This window comes from Bacillus rossius (assembly GCF_032445375.1).
Source record: "Bacillus rossius redtenbacheri isolate Brsri chromosome 9 unlocalized genomic scaffold, Brsri_v3 Brsri_v3_scf9_1, whole genome shotgun sequence".
NCBI classification, from domain to species: Eukaryota; Metazoa; Arthropoda; class Insecta; order Phasmatodea; family Bacillidae; genus Bacillus; species Bacillus rossius.
This window is the reverse complement of record NW_026962012.1, coordinates 5,722,446-5,745,253: the sequence shown is the minus strand read 5'-3', so window position 1 is coordinate 5,745,253 and position 22,808 is coordinate 5,722,446. Positions and strand designations below refer to the sequence as shown.

Below are 22,808 nucleotides of genomic sequence, written 5' to 3'. Positions count from 1 at the left end.
GGCCATGCCGAAGCGTCCCCAGATATTCCACCATTGGCGGGCGGTCCCCTTCAGCTGTTCGCTCGCTCGCCCCGACCATTCATCGGTCGGTATTCCGGACCGTGCCAGTCTGACCTCGCAGTGTGTTAGGAAGTCTCTGGGTACTTCGTGCCCTATTCCGCTGAACTCGGGTTGTGCTAACTTCCCTGTGTAGCACGGGTTGCGTGTATGCATCCCCGTGTTTGGTCCGGTGATTGCGCTTGGTGGTGGGATGTATTTGGGTGCCAGATTGGTCCGGGCACTCGTGAGGCCCATAGTCGGTAGTATGCCTCCCAGTGTGACGTTAGCTTGTGCCTCCGTCTTGAGCGGTGCCCATGACCACGGTAATTGGGTGTGCGGCTCGCCGAGTAACGTCTCGCTCCAGGGCTTGCCCCAGGTCTGCTCGGTGAAGTTGTCCCGGGTGTTCGCGCATTGGCATGTCCTGTACCACGGCAGTGATCCCGTCAATAGGTCTATTTCCCTTGGTAATAGGCAACGCGTGCACACGAGGTCTGTAGGTGGTGCCTGCATGTTGAGCTGTATGTTGTACGTTCAAGTTCGCCGTCTGTGATGGGCTGTTTGTAGTCTGGGCGCGTGTTGTAGCGCGCGGGTTTGAGATCGGCGGCGGGCAGGTGCCCGGACAGCCGCACAAAGAGGAGGCGAAAAACGGTCCGCGCGGAGTGGGGGTATCAGGATGGTTGCCCGAAGCGGAGAGCGTGAAGCGGGGTGACGAGGTGGGGGTAGGTGCCCGGACAGCCGCACAAAGAGGAGGCGAAAACGGTCCGCGCGGAGTGGGGGTGGTGACGTCGCTCCGTTGCTCGCCTCGCCGTGATGACGTGCGGGGGTGGGGGTGGTTGGAGTGTCCTTTGTCCGCTCGCCTCGTCGCGCCGGTCTGTCTGGCCTTCGACCCTTCCTGTGTCCAAAATGGCCGTTTCGTGTCTCCGCTGTCGCCTGTTGGTGAATTTATTTCGAAAATGTCCAGAAGGGGGAAAAAAAATTTTTTCACGTTATTTTCTGCCCCACGCAGCGGGCGCCAAATGCCGTCGTCCGGGGTCTCGGGCTCGAGTCCCGGTGTGGCTCCTAGTGGGAAAAGGCGGTTCTTGATCTGTGTTGTCCGGGTGGGCGCCAGACTAGCTCGTTTCTAGTCGTGAATTTGGGGTCGTGGATGTATGTGCCCCTGCGTGGCCCACTAGGGCCGGCGGCGGTGTTGCGTGAGATGATTTTAAATAAGAGACGTGGAGTTGAGGTGGTGGTGTCGTACCTTTTATTCAGAGGAGCGAGTCGTACACAATACAACACTCTACAGAGGTCCCCGGGGGGTTTTTACTTGTTATTCCGTGGCGCCGTATTGTTTGTGTTCCGCGTTACGTGGCCTCGGATGCTGTTATGTCTCAGACGTCTCACTGGGTACGCAGGTAACGTAATTTCGTAACACAAAGGCGGGACACAAAATACACTGAATTAAGGGGGCGCGTACAGGTTACGTGGCACTCGTTACTCGGGTAACGTAAGTTAGCAATACAAAATACGGGATACAAAAATACACTGAATTAAGGGGGTGCGCACAAGTTACGTGGCACTCGTTACTCGGGTAACGTAAGTTAGCAATACAAAACACGGGATACAAAAATACACTGGATTAAGGGGGCGCGCACAAGTTACGTGGCACTCGTTACTCGGGTAACGTAAGTTGGCAGTACAAAATACGGGATACAAAAATACACTGAATTAAGGGGGCGGGCGATTGGAGACGGCCAATCCCGTATGCAAATGTCTCGGCGCGGGTGTTGTGCCCACTGTGGTGAAACACGCACCGCAATTAAGTTTGTCCAAGTTCCCTTGCGGGTTTGTGGTCAGCGCCGTGCGCGTGACCTTAAATAAAGTTCTGTACGTTGCGGGAGACGGCCCGTGCTGTATGCTGAAGAGCAGCCCCGCTGACCAAGTGTGGTGCGGGGTGTCCTTAAGTTGATGCGGCCGGATTAGGTCCTGGACCGAAAAAAGGGACCGGGTACTCACGGAGAGGTTAAGTAATAAAAGGGGTTTGGTTAATTAGTGACTATATTTACCGGACGCTACTTTCAATGTAGACAAAGGATGTTGCCTCTCCGTGGGACGTAGGTTCGCCCCGGTCCATGAGCTGCGCTGAACTGCCGAACTGGCATGGCGTCCGAGGGAGGCTCGGCCTCTCTCGCGCCAGGCGTGACCTCATTACGCTAGACTCCACACGGGTGTGTCTGGAAGAGATTTTATTGTCGCTAAAATCCTAATTTAATGTTTCAGGAGGAATGGGTACGGTTCTTCTCTTGTCTACTCAGGTTTCCGCGGTTTTGCCTTTAATTGCTGTTCGGCTCGCCTGACTCGGGTGGGCCATGGCCAGGGGTGTGTTCCGTTAGCGGGAGCGTATACTGGCGGGTGCAGGTCGGGCTCTGGGGTGGTCGTCGGCCAGACGACGTCAATCTAAGAATATTTAATTAAAGGTGTGCAACACTAAGAGTTCTCCTGTCCTGATATTCAAATGAATTTACTTAAGAGTGGGCAATGAGTGGGATAATGACGTCTTTGTTAAAATGTTTACTCAAGGCTCAGCCTCACTTAAATATTTGATTATAGCTTGTTTTGATTAGTGCAGTTGTTTGTCACCACATATTAAGAAAATGTAACTACTTATAGCTATAGATAGTTGGCAAAATATATTATCTCACACTACAAATATTAATCTTCAACCACCATCATGTAATTATGATGCAATTAATCAAACATCTTTTTAATTATAAATACATATTTGCCTTTTATACAGCTCTAGATAGCTTTATGATGTCTGGGAACTAAATTTTAAGGTGCTTGAAATTTATGTACTCTGTGCAATGGGAAAATTCAACAAATTGCCTTTAAAATGAATTCTACGAGGTGAAAACTGAAAGTTAAAATTTCTGCTAGTAGTACATTCTATTTTTATACGAAAGATGCTTAAATAGCACCATTTTGCTCCTTAGAATACAATTATTTTTTCTACCTGGGGAGAGCCCCCGGACATCCCCTTTGTTAAATCCACCACTTATAATGATACTCTCCTTTGCCCCCCCCCCCCCAATTAAATTTTGCTTCCTACGCACCTGTCCCTGTTGGAACTTCTTGTCTTGGTTGTCTTGCCTTTTGCAATATACTGGGCAGTCAGCATTAAGACGTCTTTAGAGGCAGTACCAGAATTTTAGGATCATTTGGTGATTTGCTGATTTCTTCTTCTCCCGGTTAGGGAGGCACTAGTTTTGTTAGTGTGGTTGTCTCGGGCCTCCTGGCAATCATGTTGCACAGCTGTAGTGTGGAGGCATAGTTCTGACCAGTCTTGTGGAGGCAGGTGTCTAAGAATGGCAGTATTTTGGGCTCGATATATAATACAACAGTTGTTAAATTATTTTACAATTTTGTAACATTTGTTCTTCATTCTAAAAAAAAAATCTTTAAAGCCTAATTAGGCTGGTATTCCAAGACAGAAAAATAAGGGTTTAGATGTTGAATGTGCTGCACCTGTACCCCTTACCATATTTAGAGCTCACGATAGGAGATGGTCAGTTCCTTATTTTTAGACAAAACAATTATGGTTTCCTATCCATTGCCAATCTGTTGATCAAATTCACACATGCGCAGAGCTCATTTTTTTTTATTGATTTCGTCTAGATAGCGGACCTGTGTCTGGTGCCATTTACTCATAATAGCCATTTTTGTGGTGATCGGGAGCTGTGCCAAGCATGTTGGTGTGACAAATGACACTTTATGATAGCGAAACTAATGTGGAATACTTTTTGTACACTTTAATGGTGATAAAAACAATCAGTGGCGTAGCCAGGATTTGTGTATGGGGGGTGTTAAGAAGCATGCCCCCCCCCCCCCCCCCGTATTAAAGCGGGGGGTCCATGGGTCGTCCCCCGGGAAAATCTGGATTTTAAGGTGTAAAATAGTGCTATTTTAGCAGTTTTCGGTACTTAAATTTAAATATTGTAATGGTAAACAATTTATTAATTTTAATATTAAATTTGTTTCAGTGATGAATAGGTAAAACCCCCCTGGCTACACCCCTGAAAACAATTAATCGCAACTTTAAAAATAGGTACCTACTTGAGAAAATTAAAATTACACCATTTAATTCGCTTAGCATTCGTGTAACAAATGTATCGATGGTTGCCAAAATCCTCTAGAATGTATTGAAATCAGTTTATAGCCTCGTGCAGGGCCAGTTTATTAAAACTGTTTTTGATCACCTAACAGAGATTGGGTTTGGGCATATTCTGGAAGTCGGTCTGCGAGTTAGGTTACAGTTGTATCCCAACAACGTAGGGCTTATTCGCTACCTACCTTATCCAATAATTTTGGAATATTGTCCTTAATAGCAAGTTTTAAGCTAATCAGTGAGCACCTGTATTATATATATTATATATGTGTGTATATATATTAGTAGTATACGAATGACGGACCGAGCGCAGGCGCCAGGCGCTGGTGCTTGGTGCCGATCCACATCTCTGACGTCACGTCCATCTCTGACGTCACGACGGCCATCTTGGATGGTTGTGACCTTGACCTTTGACCTTGACCTTGAATTTGATCCTCAAAAATCGCCAAAATCCGCCAAAATTGGGCAAAATTTGCCCAAAATTCCTCAAAAATCGCCAAAATTTCCATTTCTGTGGAAAAAAGTTCCGCCAAAAAATCTCAAAAAATTGCACAAATTAAAAATTTCTCATTTCGAGGGAAAAATTTCCCGTTTCGAGGGAAAAATTCCCGTTTTTAGTCCTTAAAAATCCCAGCGGCTGAAAATTCCTAAAACTGGCTTAAGCATCCTTAACTCAAGCCTCAGTTAAGCCATTTCTAGGAATAAGGATACCATGACCGCCATCTTGAATTATGATGTCATCGTTGCAATTTCCGTTACGGCCGCCATCTTTAAATTTATTATCCGATTTTAATGAAAAAAAATTTAAAATTCATAAAACAAATTAAATAATAAAATTTTTAATAAAATATTTAAAAAACAAACATTTACGACACGGAGCTCGGAGTCCTCGGTTCGAACCCGACGAGTGCAAAAAAAATAAAAATGGCGACCGATCCTTCCCCCGAGGTGGCTGCAGGCATACTGACTCCCACCACTTTTTATCATCATCTAGTATGACGTCATGGCCGCCATCTTGTCTTCGATGCTGGAAGCCATCATCATTGTATCGTCGGCTAGAGTGCGTCGATGACATGTTAGTTTAATTCGTATCCGCAAGAGTGCAGTAATCATTTATTACTGTGACATCCGCCATCTTGTCATTTGGCCGCCATCTTGAAAATCCGTAATTATTTAGCTAGAAATTCGGGAAAAGTTCCAAAATTCATTAAATAAATCACTCATTAATTTACATATTGATTCGATCGATTCCCGTCCTCGGTTCGATACCCGATCGTTGCAATAATGTTTAATCTTATGTAAAAAAAATAATTTAAATAAACCATGTTCAACATTCTTAAAGAGACTTTAAATCCTCTACTACCACCATCCTATCAGACATCAAGACCACCATATTGGAAATGTGTAATTTTAATGCTAGAGATCCGGGAAAAAGTTCAGAAATCATTAAATAAATTTCCGATCAATATACTGATTAATTAGATCGACTAAGATCCTTGGTACGATCTAGGATGATGCAAAAAAAATTAAATATATCATCAATTTAACATAATAGTAACAGGTTCGAGGAATTAAACACCGCAAGTTCTTTTACAAACATAATATTTATTACATAATTTCTATTCTACTACAGGATCACTTACGAAAGCCAACAATCTTATAATCATTTAGTTCCGCAGCGGTGTGAAATGACTAATTCTTAGCTCCAATCGGTTTATACTAGACAGAGTCCAGCCAGAACCTTTACAGACATAGTCCACCTCTTCTTGACAGAGTTTCTGGATACCGTTTTTAACAGTTTGCTTCACATCGTTAGAACTGTAAATTACTGCAGCAGATGTCTTGAATGCACACTTCTTCACTTCGTCATCGAACGGATATGGCTTTCCATATATACAGTCCAACCACAAGTTATATTTCAAAGGTCCGTTTGTTGCTACATCATCAGTAAGCTGATTGATTATCTTCTGTCTGATATCGTCAAGAAAATTACAAATGTCCTTCGACTCACCGAACGTATTTAGATAATAGTAGTCTTTCAACGTTCCACGAAATGCAGACTGCGCCAAGTAGAAGCCATTATCGTTCACTTGTAATGCTACGAACACAGTCTTAGGTTTAGTTCCATGTTCAGACGTCATAACAATCGGTTGCTGGGCATCTGTTTTTTTGGTTGTACGCTTTCGTGTCTCCAATCTAAAGCGAGGAGTCGAAATGTCGGCAGGTAGTTCAGCAGTAGGAGCACAGACTCCACCTTTACATTTTTTCGCATGATGTCGCAAACTGTCAATTCGAGTAAACCATTTAAGGCACTCATCACATCGAAACTTCATGCGAGAAGGATTCTTCGCGCATTTGCTCCGCTCATGTCTTCGTGCATCATGGTAAAATGCGAACGACGTATCACAGTAGCTGCAAGGATACCGTGGTGATGAAGACGATCCTTTCAGACCCGATCCAGATACAGGCGTTGCAACAGTAGTACCATTTCCAGGCATTCTCTTATGCACATCGATGCATCGTTGTTGCGCCGAAACCTTTACTTTCTGCCGCACAGCAGGACCTTTGCATGCCTTCATGTGCGTTTTCATATTATCTTTTCTGGCAAACTGCTTATGAAATTTCTCACAAACAAACATTTTACGATATAGGTTCTTGGCACATTCGCTCCTCTCGTGTCGCCGAGCATTGCTGTTGTTTGAGAAAATCTTGTCACAGTAACAGCACCGATGTTCGCTAGTTGTCAAATCAGCATCCATTGAAGTCTCCATCGAGGTCGTATCGTCGATCGTCGTGGTTTCCTGCACATCCAGCTCAGTAGTCATTAAGCTATCTTCTGCTGGTGGTATCACATCTGTTGAAATCTCCTCCAATGTTGACATCGTCGTCGTTGCCAACGGGATCTGCTCCACCATTGTCGTCGCTGTCGTCAAGGTTCCCGTAGACGATGATACAACGTCCATCGAGTACGACGTTAAAGTCGGTAAATATGCCATCGAGTTCTCAAGAACAGGTAATTACGCGACTTATTCACCAGATGAAATAATCTAGGTGATCCTTACACCGTCGACGACAGTAACAAACTGAGCGACCTGCTGTCTAGGACTCGCTTATATACATGCACCGGATGGAATAATACGCAAGTCAAATCAAGAACCACTTACTATAATACCAGAGTCAAAACAACATTAAAAATAGAAGGACCATCAACGAAAAGGCAGCACATTTGGAAGCACCGACAACGAAAAGGCAGCACCGACAACGAAAAGGCAGCACATTTGGAAGCACCGACAACGAAAAGGCAGCACCGACAACGAAAAGGCAGCACCGACAACGAAAAGGCAGCACATTTGGAAGCACCAACAACGAAAAGGCAGCACCGACAACGAAAAGGCAGCACATTTGGAAGCACCGACAACGAAAAGGCAGCAGCGACAACGAAAAGGCAGCACCGACAACGAAAAGGCAGCACATTTGGAAGCACCGACAACGAAAAGGCAGCACATTTGGAAGCACCGACAAAGAAAAGGCAGCACCGCCAACGAAAAGGAAGCACATTTGGAAGCACCGACAAAGAAAAGGCAGCACCGCCAACGAAAAGGAAGCACATTTGGAAGCACCGACAACGAAAAGGCAGCACCGCCAAAGAAAAGACAGCACATTTGGAAGCACCGACAACGAAAAGGAAGCACCATCAACGAAAAGGCCGCACCGCCAACGAAAAGGAAGCACATTTGGAAGCACCGGCAAAGAAAAGGCAGCACCGCCCACGAAAAGGAAGCACATTTGGAAGCACCGACAAAGAAAAGGCAGCACCGACAACGAAAAGGCAGCACATTTGGAAGCACCGACAACGAAAAGGCAGCACATTTGGAAGCACCGACAACGAAAAGGCAGCACATTTGGAAGCACCGACAAAGAAAAGGCAGCACCGCCAACGAAAAGGAAGCACATTTGGAAGCACCGACAAAGAAAAGGCAGCACCGCCAACGAAAAGGAAGCACATTTGGAAGCACCGACAACGAAAAGGCAGCACCGCCAAAGAAAAGACAGCACATTTGGAAGCACCGACAACGAAAAGGAAGCACCATCAACGAAAAGGCCGCACCGCCAACGAAAAGGAAGCACATTTGGAAGCACCGGCAAAGAAAAGGCAGCACCGCCCACGAAAAGGAAGCACATTTGGAAGCACCGACAAAGAAAAGGCAGCACCGCCAACGAAAAGGAAGCACATTTGGAAGCACCGACAACGAAAAGGCAGCACCATCGACGAAAAGGAAGCACATTAATTTGTCATTGACTGCAATATTCATTGGTTCCAATATTCATTGGCTCCAATATTCATTGGCTCCAATATTCAATGGCTCCAATATTCATTGACTCCAATATTCATTGGCTCCATCAGTCATTGACACCTACAGTCTTTTGGTCCCAAAAGTCTTTTGGCTCCAAATATATTAGGCTAGAATTCTTCGAGTCTAAGAGACTATGAGACCACATGGTTACAGAACTACGTGACTACGAATCTTCAAGTTTACGAGACTGCGAGGCTACAGAGCTACGAAGCCTCTAGTACACAGGTTTACGTGACTGCGAGGATACAGGACTACCAGTCTGCATGAGTACTTGACTACGAAGCTACTCGTCTACAAGGCTACAATTACAGCATCTGTTTTCGTCAGAATTTTCTCTTTTGCTCCAACTGCACCACCAGCATTATGTTATAAGATTACAAGGCCGCCTGCTTACGTAGCTTCAAGTCTACGAGGATACTTGGATACGTAGCTTCAATTCTACGAGGTCCTAAGACTTCATGACTACGCGACTTCGAGCCATGAGGTTACGAGATTACGTGACTACGAATCTTCATGTTTACGAGACTGCGAGGCTACAGAGCTACGAAGCCTCTAGAAAACGAGTTTACGTGACTGCGTGGATACAGGAATACAAGTCTGCATGAGTTCTTGACTACGAAGCTACTCGTCTGCAAGGCTCCAATTGACACATCTGTCTTCGAAGGAATTTTCTCTTTTGCTACATCTACGCCATCAGCATTATGTTATAAGATTACAAAGCTACTTGCTTACGTAGCTTCAAGTCTACGAGGCTCCAATACATCATGACTACGAGACTACGAACCATGAGGTTACGAGACTATGCGATTGCAAGTCTTCAAGGTTACGTCATCGCGAGGCTATAGGACTACGAAGCTTCCAGAACGCATGGTTACGAGAATGCATGACTAATTGGCCGCATGGCTACGAAACTTTATGTCTCTGACTGACTACAATAGCACTATTCAGTGGTGAGAGTTAATTTATTTCATGCAAAGGTACTTGCTGCAAGCAGTTCCGCTTTTCAACATCAGATGACGTCACGTTTTGCTTGCAGGTAAAATAATATTTATTTATTTTATGCGGGATGCGGGTTGTTCACTATCGGTCGCATAAGAAGAATGGCATCGATAGTCTTCAAGGAGAAGGAAGTTCGTCCTTCCTGCTAGTGCTTCTCAGATTTCTCACAGTCCGCCATCTTGGATTGCGACGTCACGGCTGCTATCTTGGATGGGTGTGACTTTGACCTTTGACCGAAACCGCAGGAATGATCGCAAGCACACGGATTAACCATCATAATATTGATAAGAATAATCAGGAGCACACGGAGAAAACCATCATAATATTGGCAAGAATAATCAGGAGCACACGGAGAAAAACGACACATGTTTTCTTTGATATCATAAAATTACAGAAAAAAAAATATTTAAAAATAAAAATAAATTAATAAAAAAATTTAAAATAAAAACAAAAAATACATAAACTGATTCTGCTAGCTTGTAAACTTATCATTGTTGAGCAAAGATAGAGTTCTAGTACAAGCCAGAATTTTATGTATTTTTTGTTTTTATTTTAAATTTTTTTATTAATTTATTTTTATTTTTAAATTTTTTTTTTTCTGTAATTTTATGATATCAAAGAAAACATGTGTCGTTTTTCTCCGTGTGCTCCTGATTATTCTTGCCAATATTATGATGGTTTTCTCCGTGTGCTCCTGATTATTCTTATCAATATTATGATGGTTAATCCGTGTGCTTGCGATCATTCCTGCGGTTTCGGTCAAAGGTCAAAGTCACACCCATCCAAGATAGCAGCCGTGACGTCGCAATCCAAGATGGCGGACTGTGAGAAATCTGAGAAGCACTAGCAGGAAGGACGAACTTCCTTCTCCTTGAAGACTATCGATGCCATTCTTCTTATGCGACTGATAGTGAACAACCCGCATCCCGCATAAAATAAATAAATATTATTTTACCTGCAAGCAAAACGTGACGTCATCTGATGTTGAAAAGCGGAACTGCTTGCAGCAAGTACCTTTGCATGAAATAAATTAACTCTCACCACTGAATAGTGCTATTGTAGTCAGTCAGAGACATAAAGTTTCGTAGCCATGCGGCCAATTAGTCATGCATTCTCGTAACCATGCGTTCTGGAAGCTTCGTAGTCCTATAGCCTCGCGATGACGTAACCTTGAAGACTTGCAATCGCATAGTCTCGTAACCTCATGGTTCGTAGTCTCGTAGTCATGATGTATTGGAGCCTCGTAGACTTGAAGCTACGTAAGCAAGTAGCTTTGTAATCTTATAACATAATGCTGATGGCGTAGATGTAGCAAAAGAGAAAATTCCTTCGAAGACAGATGTGTCAATTGGAGCCTTGCAGACGAGTAGCTTCGTAGTCAAGAACTCATGCAGACTTGTATTCCTGTATCCACGCAGTCACGTAAACTCGTTTTCTAGAGGCTTCGTAGCTCTGTAGCCTCGCAGTCTCGTAAACATGAAGATTCGTAGTCACGTAATCTCGTAACCTCATGGCTCGAAGTCGCGTAGTCATGAAGTCTTAGGACCTCGTAGAATTGAAGCTACGTATCCAAGTATCCTCGTAGACTTGAAGCTACGTAAGCAGGCGGCCTTGTAATCTTATAACATAATGCTGGTGGTGCAGTTGGAGCAAAAGAGAAAATTCTGACGAAAACAGATGCTGTAATTGTAGCCTTGTAGACGAGTAGCTTCGTAGTCAAGTACTCATGCAGACTGGTAGTCCTGTATCCTCGCAGTCACGTAAACCTGTGTACTAGAGGCTTCGTAGCTCTGTAGCCTCGCAGTCTCGTAAACTTGAAGATTCGTAGTCACGTAGTTCTGTAACCATGTGGTCTCATAGTCTCTTAGACTCGAAGAATTCTAGCCTAATATATTTGGAGCCAAAAGACTTTTGGGACCAAAAGACTGTAGGTGTCAATGACTGATGGAGCCAATGAATATTGGAGTCAATGAATATTGGAGCCATTGAATATTGGAGCCAATGAATATTGGAGCCAATGAATATTGGAACCAATGAATATTGCAGTCAATGACAAATTAATGTGCTTCCTTTTCGTCGATGGTGCTGCCTTTTCGTTGTCGGTGCTTCCAAATGTGCTTCCTTTTCGTTGGCGGTGCTGCCTTTTCTTTGTCGGTGCTTCCAAATGTGCTTCCTTTTCGTGGGCGGTGCTGCCTTTTCTTTGCCGGTGCTTCCAAATGTGCTTCCTTTTCGTTGGCGGTGCGGCCTTTTCGTTGATGGTGCTTCCTTTTCGTTGTCGGTGCTTCCAAATGTGCTGTCTTTTCTTTGGCGGTGCTGCCTTTTCGTTGTCGGTGCTTCCAAATGTGCTTCCTTTTCGTTGGCGGTGCTGCCTTTTCTTTGTCGGTGCTTCCAAATGTGCTTCCTTTTCGTTGGCGGTGCTGCCTTTTCTTTGTCGGTGCTTCCAAATGTGCTGCCTTTTCGTTGTCGGTGCTTCCAAATGTGCTGCCTTTTCGTTGTCGGTGCTTCCAAATGTGCTGCCTTTTCGTTGTCGGTGCTGCCTTTTCTTTGTCGGTGCTTCCAAATGTGCTTCCTTTTCGTGGGCGGTGCTGCCTTTTCTTTGCCGGTGCTTCCAAATGTGCTTCCTTTTCGTTGGCGGTGCGGCCTTTTCGTTGATGGTGCTTCCTTTTCGTTGTCGGTGCTTCCAAATGTGCTGTCTTTTCTTTGGCGGTGCTGCCTTTTCGTTGTCGGTGCTTCCAAATGTGCTTCCTTTTCGTTGGCGGTGCTGCCTTTTCTTTGTCGGTGCTTCCAAATGTGCTTCCTTTTCGTTGGCGGTGCTGCCTTTTCTTTGTCGGTGCTTCCAAATGTGCTGCCTTTTCGTTGTCGGTGCTTCCAAATGTGCTGCCTTTTCGTTGTCGGTGCTGCCTTTTCGTTGTCGGTGCTTCCAAATGTGCTGCCTTTTCGTTGTCGCTGCTGCCTTTTCGTTGTCGGTGCTTCCAAATGTGCTGCCTTTTCGTTGTCGGTGCTGCCTTTTCGTTGTTGGTGCTTCCAAATGTGCTGCCTTTTCGTTGTCGGTGCTGCCTTTTCGTTGTCGGTGCTGCCTTTTCGTTGTCGGTGCTTCCAAATGTGCTGCCTTTTCGTTGTCGGTGCTGCCTTTTCGTTGTCGGTGCTTCCAAATGTGCTGCCTTTTCGTTGATGGTCCTTCTATTTTTAATGTTGTTTTGACTCTGGTATTATAGTAAGTGGTTCTTGATTTGACTTGCGTATTATTCCATCCGGTGCATGTATATAAGCGAGTCCTAGACAGCAGGTCGCTCAGTTTGTTACTGTCGTCGACGGTGTAAGGATCACCTAGATTATTTCATCTGGTGAATAAGTCGCGTAATTACCTGTTCTTGAGAACTCGATGGCATATTTACCGACTTTAACGTCGTACTCGATGGACGTTGTATCATCGTCTACGGGAACCTTGACGACAGCGACGACAATGGTGGAGCAGATCCCGTTGGCAACGACGACGATGTCAACATTGGAGGAGATTTCAACAGATGTGATACCACCAGCAGAAGATAGCTTAATGACTACTGAGCTGGATGTGCAGGAAACCACGACGATCGACGATACGACCTCGATGGAGACTTCAATGGATGCTGATTTGACAACTAGCGAACATCGGTGCTGTTACTGTGACAAGATTTTCTCAAACAACAGCAATGCTCGGCGACACGAGAGGAGCGAATGTGCCAAGAACCTATATCGTAAAATGTTTGTTTGTGAGAAATTTCATAAGCAGTTTGCCAGAAAAGATAATATGAAAACGCACATGAAGGCATGCAAAGGTCCTGCTGTGCGGCAGAAAGTAAAGGTTTCGGCGCAACAACGATGCATCGATGTGCATAAGAGAATGCCTGGAAATGGTACTACTGTTGCAACGCCTGTATCTGGATCGGGTCTGAAAGGATCGTCTTCATCACCACGGTATCCTTGCAGCTACTGTGATACGTCGTTCGCATTTTACCATGATGCACGAAGACATGAGCGGAGCAAATGCGCGAAGAATCCTTCTCGCATGAAGTTTCGATGTGATGAGTGCCTTAAATGGTTTACTCGAATTGACAGTTTGCGACATCATGCGAAAAAATGTAAAGGTGGAGTCTGTGCTCCTACTGCTGAACTACCTGCCGACATTTCGACTCCTCGCTTTAGATTGGAGACACGAAAGCGTACAACCAAAAAAACAGATGCCCAGCAACCGATTGTTATGACGTCTGAACATGGAACTAAACCTAAGACTGTGTTCGTAGCATTACAAGTGAACGATAATGGCTTCTACTTGGCGCAGTCTGCATTTCGTGGAACGTTGAAAGACTACTATTATCTAAATACGTTCGGTGAGTCGAAGGACATTTGTAATTTTCTTGACGATATCAGACAGAAGATAATCAATCAGCTTACTGATGATGTAGCAACAAACGGACCTTTGAAATATAACTTGTGGTTGGACTGTATATATGGAAAGCCATATCCGTTCGATGACGAAGTGAAGAAGTGTGCATTCAAGACATCTGCTGCAGTAATTTACAGTTCTAACGATGTGAAGCAAACTGTTAAAAACGGTATCCAGAAACTCTGTCAAGAAGAGGTGGACTATGTCTGTAAAGGTTCTGGCTGGACTCTGTCTAGTATAAACCGATTGGAGCTAAGAATTAGTCATTTCACACCGCTGCGGAACTAAATGATTATAAGATTGTTGGCTTTCGTAAGTGATCCTGTAGTAGAATAGAAATTATGTAATAAATATTATGTTTGTAAAAGAACTTGCGGTGTTTAATTCCTCGAACCTGTTACTATTATGTTAAATTGATGATATATTTAATTTTTTTTGCATCATCCTAGATCGTACCAAGGATCTTAGTCGATCTAATTAATCAGTATATTGATCGGAAATTTATTTAATGATTTCTGAACTTTTTCCCGGATCTCTAGCATTAAAATTACACATTTCCAATATGGTGGTCTTGATGTCTGATAGGATGGTGGTAGTAGAGGATTTAAAGTCTCTTTAAGAATGTTGAACATGGTTTATTTAAATTATTTTTTTTACATAAGATTAAACATTATTGCAACGATCGGGTATCGAACCGAGGACGGGAATCGATCGAATCAATATGTAAATTAATGAGTGATTTATTTAATGAATTTTGGAACTTTTCCCGAATTTCTAGCTAAATAATTACGGATTTTCAAGATGGCGGCCAAATGACAAGATGGCGGATGTCACAGTAATAAATGATTACTGCACTCTTGCGGATACGAATTAAACTAACATGTCATCGACGCACTCTAGCCGACGATACAATGATGATGGCTTCCAGCATCGAAGACAAGATGGCGGCCATGACGTCATACTAGATGATGATAAAAAGTGGTGGGAGTCAGTATGCCTGCAGCCACCTCGGGGGAAGGATCGGTCGCCATTTTTATTTTTTTTGCACTCGTCGGGTTCGAACCGAGGACTCCGAGCTCCGTGTCGTAAATGTTTGTTTTTTAAATATTTTATTAAAAATTTTATTATTTAATTTGTTTTATGAATTTTAAATTTTTTTTCATTAAAATCGGATAATAAATTTAAAGATGGCGGCCGTAACGGAAATTGCAACGATGACATCATAATTCAAGATGGCGGTCATGGTATCCTTATTCCTAGAAATGGCTTAACTGAGGCTTGAGTTAAGGATGCTTAAGCCAGTTTTAGGAATTTTCAGCCGCTGGGATTTTTAAGGACTAAAAACGGGAATTTTTCCCTCGAAACGGGAAATTTTTCCCTCGAAATGAGAAATTTTTAATTTGTGCAATTTTTTGAGATTTTTTGGCGGAACTTTTTTCCACAGAAATGGAAATTTTGGCGATTTTTGAGGAATTTTGGGCAAATTTTGCCCAATTTTGGCGGATTTTGGCGATTTTTGAGGATCAAATTCAAGGTCAAGGTCAAAGGTCAAGGTCACAACCATCCAAGATGGCCGTCGTGACGTCAGAGATGGACGTGACGTCAGAGATGTGGATCGGCACCAAGCACCAGCGCCTGGCGCCTGCGCTCGGTCCGTCATTCGTATACTACTTATATTATATATGTGTATATATATATGTGTGTATATGTATATATATATAGTTTTTTTTAAGCTATAAAAATGTTTCATCGGTATAAACGAAAGAAACATTTTCACTAGGTACTAGACGATTAAATATTAATATGTATTATATTTGAATCGAATATGGTGTTTTTCGTTTTACCATATTTCTCAACAAACTTATGTACATTATTTATGAATAAGGGGGAAATACCAATTTTTAACTCTTCTTTATAAATACTGCCAATATACTTGCGTATCTTTCAGTCATCGGTGTCTTAGGGCATCTTTGCAGTTCTTATGTTCGCATTTTATAACCTACTTTCTCGTATTCTCCTGATTATCTTTCTGAACTTCATATTTCGAATCTCTAGCAATGTTGTTACTCCTCATATCTTGCTTTCAAGTTCAATTTTATTTCACGGCTCTACTGCCTCCTCTCTACAGCTGTATTTTTGTACCTTCGTTCTCTCTTTTTTTATTATTTCCCCGAACCGAAAAGAAGAGACCAAAAATTATGATCGAAGCAAAAAATGGCTAATCCAAAACATTTGGTTGCTTCCTCCATGGATAACCTATATATATTTTTAATGGTACCAGTTAACATATTGGTTTCATCTATGAATTTTAAAATTTTGTAAACATTAAAGGTTGTAGAGCTCGGTAAAGTTCTATATTGTATATACCAACACCAACACCGGAAACAAGATGGCGCAGGGTGATGGGCAGAGAAAAATACTACCGCAACCAAAAACATCACAGCAAAATGATAAAAAAAAAATAAAAAAACAATGGCAAATCATTTAATAAACACGTAGTATTATTACTAAAACACGCAACCATTTTTTATTAAAATAATTAAGAGATAATGGTCAACCTAAATAAAAAATCTTGCAAATGAAATCTTATAAATATATTAATTCATGGGAATAAAATTACCTAAGGATTATCCGAACATAACACATGATTCCAATGTTAGCTAAAGGTATCCTTTACAATTTGTACCATCCACAATTTTAAGCTGGGCCGTGAGATCTTCTGTATATACTTTTACCAACAAAAAAGTGCGCCGAATGACTGAACTAACCTGCGCGAAATGTGCTCGAATTAAAGATTTTTTTCCTTAATTCTCAATCTAAAAAAAAAAAGTTTCAAATAAGCATATGAAAGTGAAGGTTCTACCCAGCAATAAACCAGAAAATATTTAAGTTTGAAAAATAAGTAATTAAAAAACTCTAGCTAAACATGGACCATTGCATTCCAAATATTTATTATAAATTTTAATTCATAGGGATCAAACTAAGGATTGTCCGAACATAACACATGATTCCAATGTTAGCTAAAGGTATCCTTTACAATTTGTACCATCCACAATTTTAAGCTGGGCCGTGAGATCTTCTGTATATACTTTTACAAACAAAAAAGTGCGCCGAATGTAGAAGTAGCCTGCACGAAATGTGCACGAATTAAATATTTTTTTCCTTCATTTTCAATCTAAAAAAAAAAATTTCAAATAAGCATACGAAAGTGAAGGTTCTACTCAGCAATAAACCAGAAAATATTTATGTTTGAAAAATAAGTTCTTAAAAAAACACTAGCTAAACATGGACCACGACAGCCAAATATTTATGATAAATTTTAATTCATAGGGATCAAACTAAGGATTGTCCGAACATAACACATGATTCCAATGTTAGCTAAATGTATCCTTTACAATTTGTACCATCCACAATTTTAAGCTGGGCCGTGAGATATTCTGTATATACTTTTACCAACAAAAAAGTGCGCCGAATGACTGAAGTAGCCTGCGCGAAATGTGTTCCAAAACAATATTTTTTTTTCTTCATTCTCAACCGAGAAAGAAATGTTTTACAATACGTTTACCAATTTGAAAGTTCTACTCAACAATAAACAAGATAATATTTTAGTTTTAAAAATAACTACTTAAAAAAAAAACAGTTTTTGAACATGGACCACTGCAGCGAGATTTTTATTATAAATTTTAATTCATAGGGATCAAACTAAGGATTGTCCGAACATAACACATGATTCCAATGTTAGCTAAAGGTATCCTTTACAATTTGTACTATCCACAATTTTAAGCTGGGCCGTGAGATCTTCTGTATATACTTTTACCAACAAAAAAGTGCGCCGAATGACTGAAGTAGACTGCGCGAAATGTGCTCGAATTAAAGATTTTTTTCCTTCATTCTCAATCTAAAAAAAAAAAAATATTTCAATTAAGCATACGAAAGTGAAGGTTCTACTCAGCAATAAACCAGAAAATATTTAAGTTCGAAAAATAAGTACTTAAAAAAACTCTAGCTAAACATCGACCATTGCATTCCAAATTTTTATGATAAATTTTAATTCATAGGGATCAAACTAAGGATTGTCCGAACATAACACAATATTCCAATGTAAGCTAAAGGTATCCTTTACAATTTGTACCATCCACAATTTTAAGCTGGGCCGTGAGATCTTCTGTATATACTTTTACCAACAAAAAAGTGCGCCGAATGACTGAAGTAGCCTGCGCGAAATGTGTTCCAAAAAAATATTTTTTTTTTTCTTCATTCTCAACCGAGAAAGAAATGTTTTACAATACGTTTACCAATTTGAAAGTTCTACTCAACAATAAACAAGATAATATTTTAGTTTTAAGAATAACTACTTTAAAAAAAACACTTTTTGAACATGGACCACTGCAGCGAGATTTTTATTATAAATTTTAATTCATAGGGATCAAACTAAGGATTGTCCGAACATAACACATAATTCCAATGTTAGCTAAAGGTATCCTTTATAATTTGTACCATCCACAATTTTAAGCTGGGCCGTGAGATCTTCTGTATATACTTTTACCAACAAAAAAGTGCGCAGAATGTAGAAGTAGCCTGCGCGAAAAATGCTCGAATTAAATATTTTTTTCCTTCATTTTCAATCTAAAAAAAAAATTTCAAATAAGCATACGAAAGTGAAGGTTCTACTCAGCAATAAACCAGAAAATATTTATGTTTGAAAAATAAGTTCTTAAAAAAACACTAGCTAAACATGGACCACGACAGCCAAATATTTATGATAAATTTTAATTCATAGGGATCAATCTAAGGATTGTCCGAACATAACACATGATTCCAATGTTAGCTAAATGTATCCTTTACAATTTGTACCATCCACAATTTTAAGCTGGGCCGTGAGATATTCTGTATATACTTTTACCAACAAAAAAGTGCGCCGAATGTAGAAGTAGCCTGCGCGAAAAATGCTCGAATTAAATATTTTTTTCCTTCATTTTCAATCTAAAAAAAAATTTCAAATAAGCATACGAAAGTGAAGGTTCTACTCAGCAATAAACCAGAAAATATTTATGTTTGAAAAATAAGTTCTTAAAAAAACACTAGCTAAACATGGACCACGACAGCCAAATATTTATGATAAATTTTAATTCATAGGGATCAAACTAAGGATTGTCCGAACATAACACATGATTCCAATGTTAGCTAAATGTATCCTTTACAATTTGTACCATCCACAATTTTAAGCTGGGCCGTGAGATATTCTGTATATACTTTTACCAACAAAAAAGTGCGCCGAATGATTGAAGTAGCCTGCGCGAAATGTGTTCCAAAAAAATATTTTTTTTTCTTCATTCTCAACCGAGAAAGAAATGTTTTACAATACGTTTACCAATTTGAAAGTTCTACTCAACAATAAACAAGATAATATTTTTTTTTGTTTTAAGAATAACTACTTAAAAAAAACACTTTTTGAACATGGACCACTGCAGCGAGATTTTTATTATAAATTTTAATTCATAGGGATCAAACTAAGGATTGTCCGAACATAACACATGATTCCAATGTTAGCTAAAGGTATCCTTTACAATTTGTACCATCCACAATTTTAAGCTGGGCCGTGAGATCTTCTGTATATACTTTTACCAACAAAAAAGTGCGCCGAATGACTGAAGTAGCCTGCGCGAAATGTGTTCGAAAAAAATATTTTTTTTCTTCATTTTCAACCGATAAAGAAATGTTTTACAATACGTTTACCAATTTGAAAGTTCTACTCAACAATAAAAAAGATAATATTTTAGTTTTAAGAATAACTACTTAAAAAAAAAAAAAAACACTTTTTGAACATGGACCACTGCAGCGAGATTTTTATTATAAATTTTAATTCATAGGGATCAAACTAAGGATTGTCCGAACATAACACATAATTCCAATGTTAGCTAAAGGTATCCTTTACAATTTTTACCATCCACAATTTTAAGCTGGGCCGTGAGATCTTCTGTATATACTTTTACCAACAAAAAAGTGCGCCGAATGTAGAAGTAGCCTGCGCGAAATGTGCTCGAATTAAATATTTTTTTCCTTCATTTTCAATCTAAAAAAAAAATTTCAAATAAGCATATGAAAGTGAAGGTTCTACTCAGCAATAAACCAGAAAATATTTATGTTTGAAAAATAAGTTCTTAAATAAACACTAGCTAAACATGGACCACGACAGCCAAATATTTATGATAAATTTTAATTCATAGGGATCAAACTAAGGATTGTCCGAACATAACACATGATTCCAATGTTAGCTAAAGGTATTCTTTACAATTTATACCATCCACAAATATTAGCTAGGCCGTGAGATCTTTTGTATATACTTTTACCAACAAAAAAGTGCGCCAAATGACTGAAGTAGCCTGCGCGAAATGGGCTTGAATAAAATAAATTTTTTCTTCATTCTCAATCGAGAAAGAAATGTTTTACAATAAGTATACAATATTGAAGGTTCTACTCAGCAATTAACCAGAAACTATTTAAGTTTGAAAAATAAGTACTTAAAAAAACGCTAACTAAACATGGACCACTGCAGCCAGATTTGTATTATACATTTTAATTCACAGGGATCAAACTAAGGATTGGCCACACATAACTTCTTATTCCAGCATTAGCCCAATGTTTTCTTTACAATTTGTACCATCCACATTTTTAATCTGGGCCGTGAGATATTCTGAATAAATAACTACAGCTGTTCTTTAGTATATTTCGTCACATTATAAGCAACGACATTTGTAAGACACAAAGTGTAATATTGAAAATCATTATAGTGTTGGACTTATATGTAACTATTTTTAGGAAACAACCGAAGTCATTAATGCAAGTTAATGATTCTAAATAAATAATTGCTTTCATAATAAGTCTCTTTTTAAGCGAGTGGTTTTGAGAGTAAACTATTGTGCACAACCACTGAAAATAAACTGTAAAATAAACAGTGAATTTAACCTATTATTGTGCTATTAAATATTTTTTTTTATAACTTACGTCTTCTTTCAGACCTGTAAGATGTGAACTACGGTCACATCATTACCATGGACAGTTACTTGCCGTCGGAGTGATTCACTCAGTTTCTAGTGTGAGGCTAAGTTACATTGCACGAGCGTCGGTGGGTCTGGCTACGTGAGGCTTGTCATGTGACACCTAACGGCCGTGTTATAGCGACTGAGAAGACTGAGCGAGTATTGGAGATTGGAACCAGGTCTGCCAACTATCCACCTGCCTAGTGAGTCCCTACTCGCCTGAGGACCAAGGCGAGTACCACAACTTAAAGCGTCGTTTGCTGATCAGCAGTGGGTACCCTACACCCGGAGTCCAGGGAGAGGTTTGGAATTGGTACCGGGTCACCAGCGAGTAGCAGAGCCGCGAGCGAGTCGCAGTCCAGGCCGCTGGTTGTGGCTGATCCTGGGGTTGCGCCCAGGACCCAGATGAGGAGAGAGGACCAGGCACAAGCTCAGGCATTCCTGGACGAGATGAACAATCGCCTGGAGATGCGGCCATATCGCTGAGCCGCGAACCGAGAGGCAGTAGTACTGAGACGTGCAAAATACCCATTGCCCGCCCGAGTACCTATATTGGCGTCGACTGACTGGTCTCTTCGTGAACTAGCGAACTTAAAAAGGACTGAGGCTGCCTGTATTATTAGGACTGTTAGTGTTCAGAGGGCAGCCTGTCGTAATAATATATTAGTTATAAATGTAATTTTCATGTGGTTTATGTATTTTAATACTAGCTACACATTAGGTTTAATTAATAGCTCATCAAGGATGATTGCTCTTTAAGACCTGTTGTGTTTATCTTATGGCCAAGTTATGAGAGAGATTTGTCGTGGACTGGGAGCAGTGTATGGTTTTTGCCTACTCGTGCCTGAACTGAGTTTATTTTGTTACCAGAGTAGTGGCCAACGAGTCACCAGCAAACACGAGAGAAAGGGAATGCAGGCCATGTTGGAAATTATGTTTAAATTGTTTGTATTGTCATGGTTGAAATAATAACTAGCTCGAGTCCATTCTGTTGTGAGTGGCCGAAGCGCTGGCACTTGCTGCACTGCGTGTGGCACCGGACGCCTGTAGTCGTCCACTCTTATGAGCCGCCTGCGAGCTCGCGTAGGGTGCGGATGCGCTCAGGATCGCAGGCCTGAGGCGCCCTCGCTCTTCTGCCTGGTCCCGCGGTTTGCCAGAAACCACAATTTATAGACAGACAGTCGTAGGGCTGTGAATTCCTCCTGGAGGAAGTCGGTCGGGGTTTGTGCAGCACGAATCCCTCTGAAGGGGGCCCGAGTGTTGGGCGCCTTGACCGCGCGGTGATACTCGGCGATGGAGCCGTGACGAAAGCGGTTTTGGCACGTGTGCTTCTTTGAGCGCATGAAATACCCGCGGGTACTGGTGCCCCTCGTCACTAGGGAGGGAGGGGGGCTGTCGGTCGTAGAGACCTCCCGACCATGGTAACCGGCTGCTTGCTCGTGCTCAGCCCTGAAGGGGCCTGGCAGTCCGTCATTGTAGTCGCGTCACTCATTGTTCGTGCGACGGTCGCCTATTCACTCAGGGCCACCACTGACCTTCCCCCGGGGCTAGTTAACTGCTAGTTAGACTAGGCTACAGGAAAGCTATATCCCTGGAAACAAAAGTTTGTGAAAACTTTGCCCAAAGATGAATTTTTGCACAGTGGTAGAGTCAACTATGCTAAATATATACCGAATGTTTACCGCTGTAGTCATTTAGAGTATCACCGAAAACGTGCAGTTACGTCCTAGATGACAGCGACTCACAACAGTCCATTAAAATGTTTCTTATTTACGCAGTTTTTAACATAGCCTCTCCATAAATGCATC

The 22,808-nt window shown here is 41.4% G+C and overlaps 1 protein-coding gene across 1 annotated transcript in view; it reads left to right on the top strand.

Moving 5' to 3' along the window:
- Positions 1–16,250: 16,250 nt before the first annotated feature.
- The window catches only part of LOC134542653 (protein OSCP1), a 46,484-nt gene continuing 39,926 nt past the window's right edge, over positions 16,251–22,808 (top strand). The window contains exon 1 of the mRNA XM_063387073.1: positions 16,251–16,291. The gene's annotated coding sequence lies outside the window, so the exon portion shown is untranslated. The remainder of the gene's footprint in view (positions 16,292–22,808) is intronic.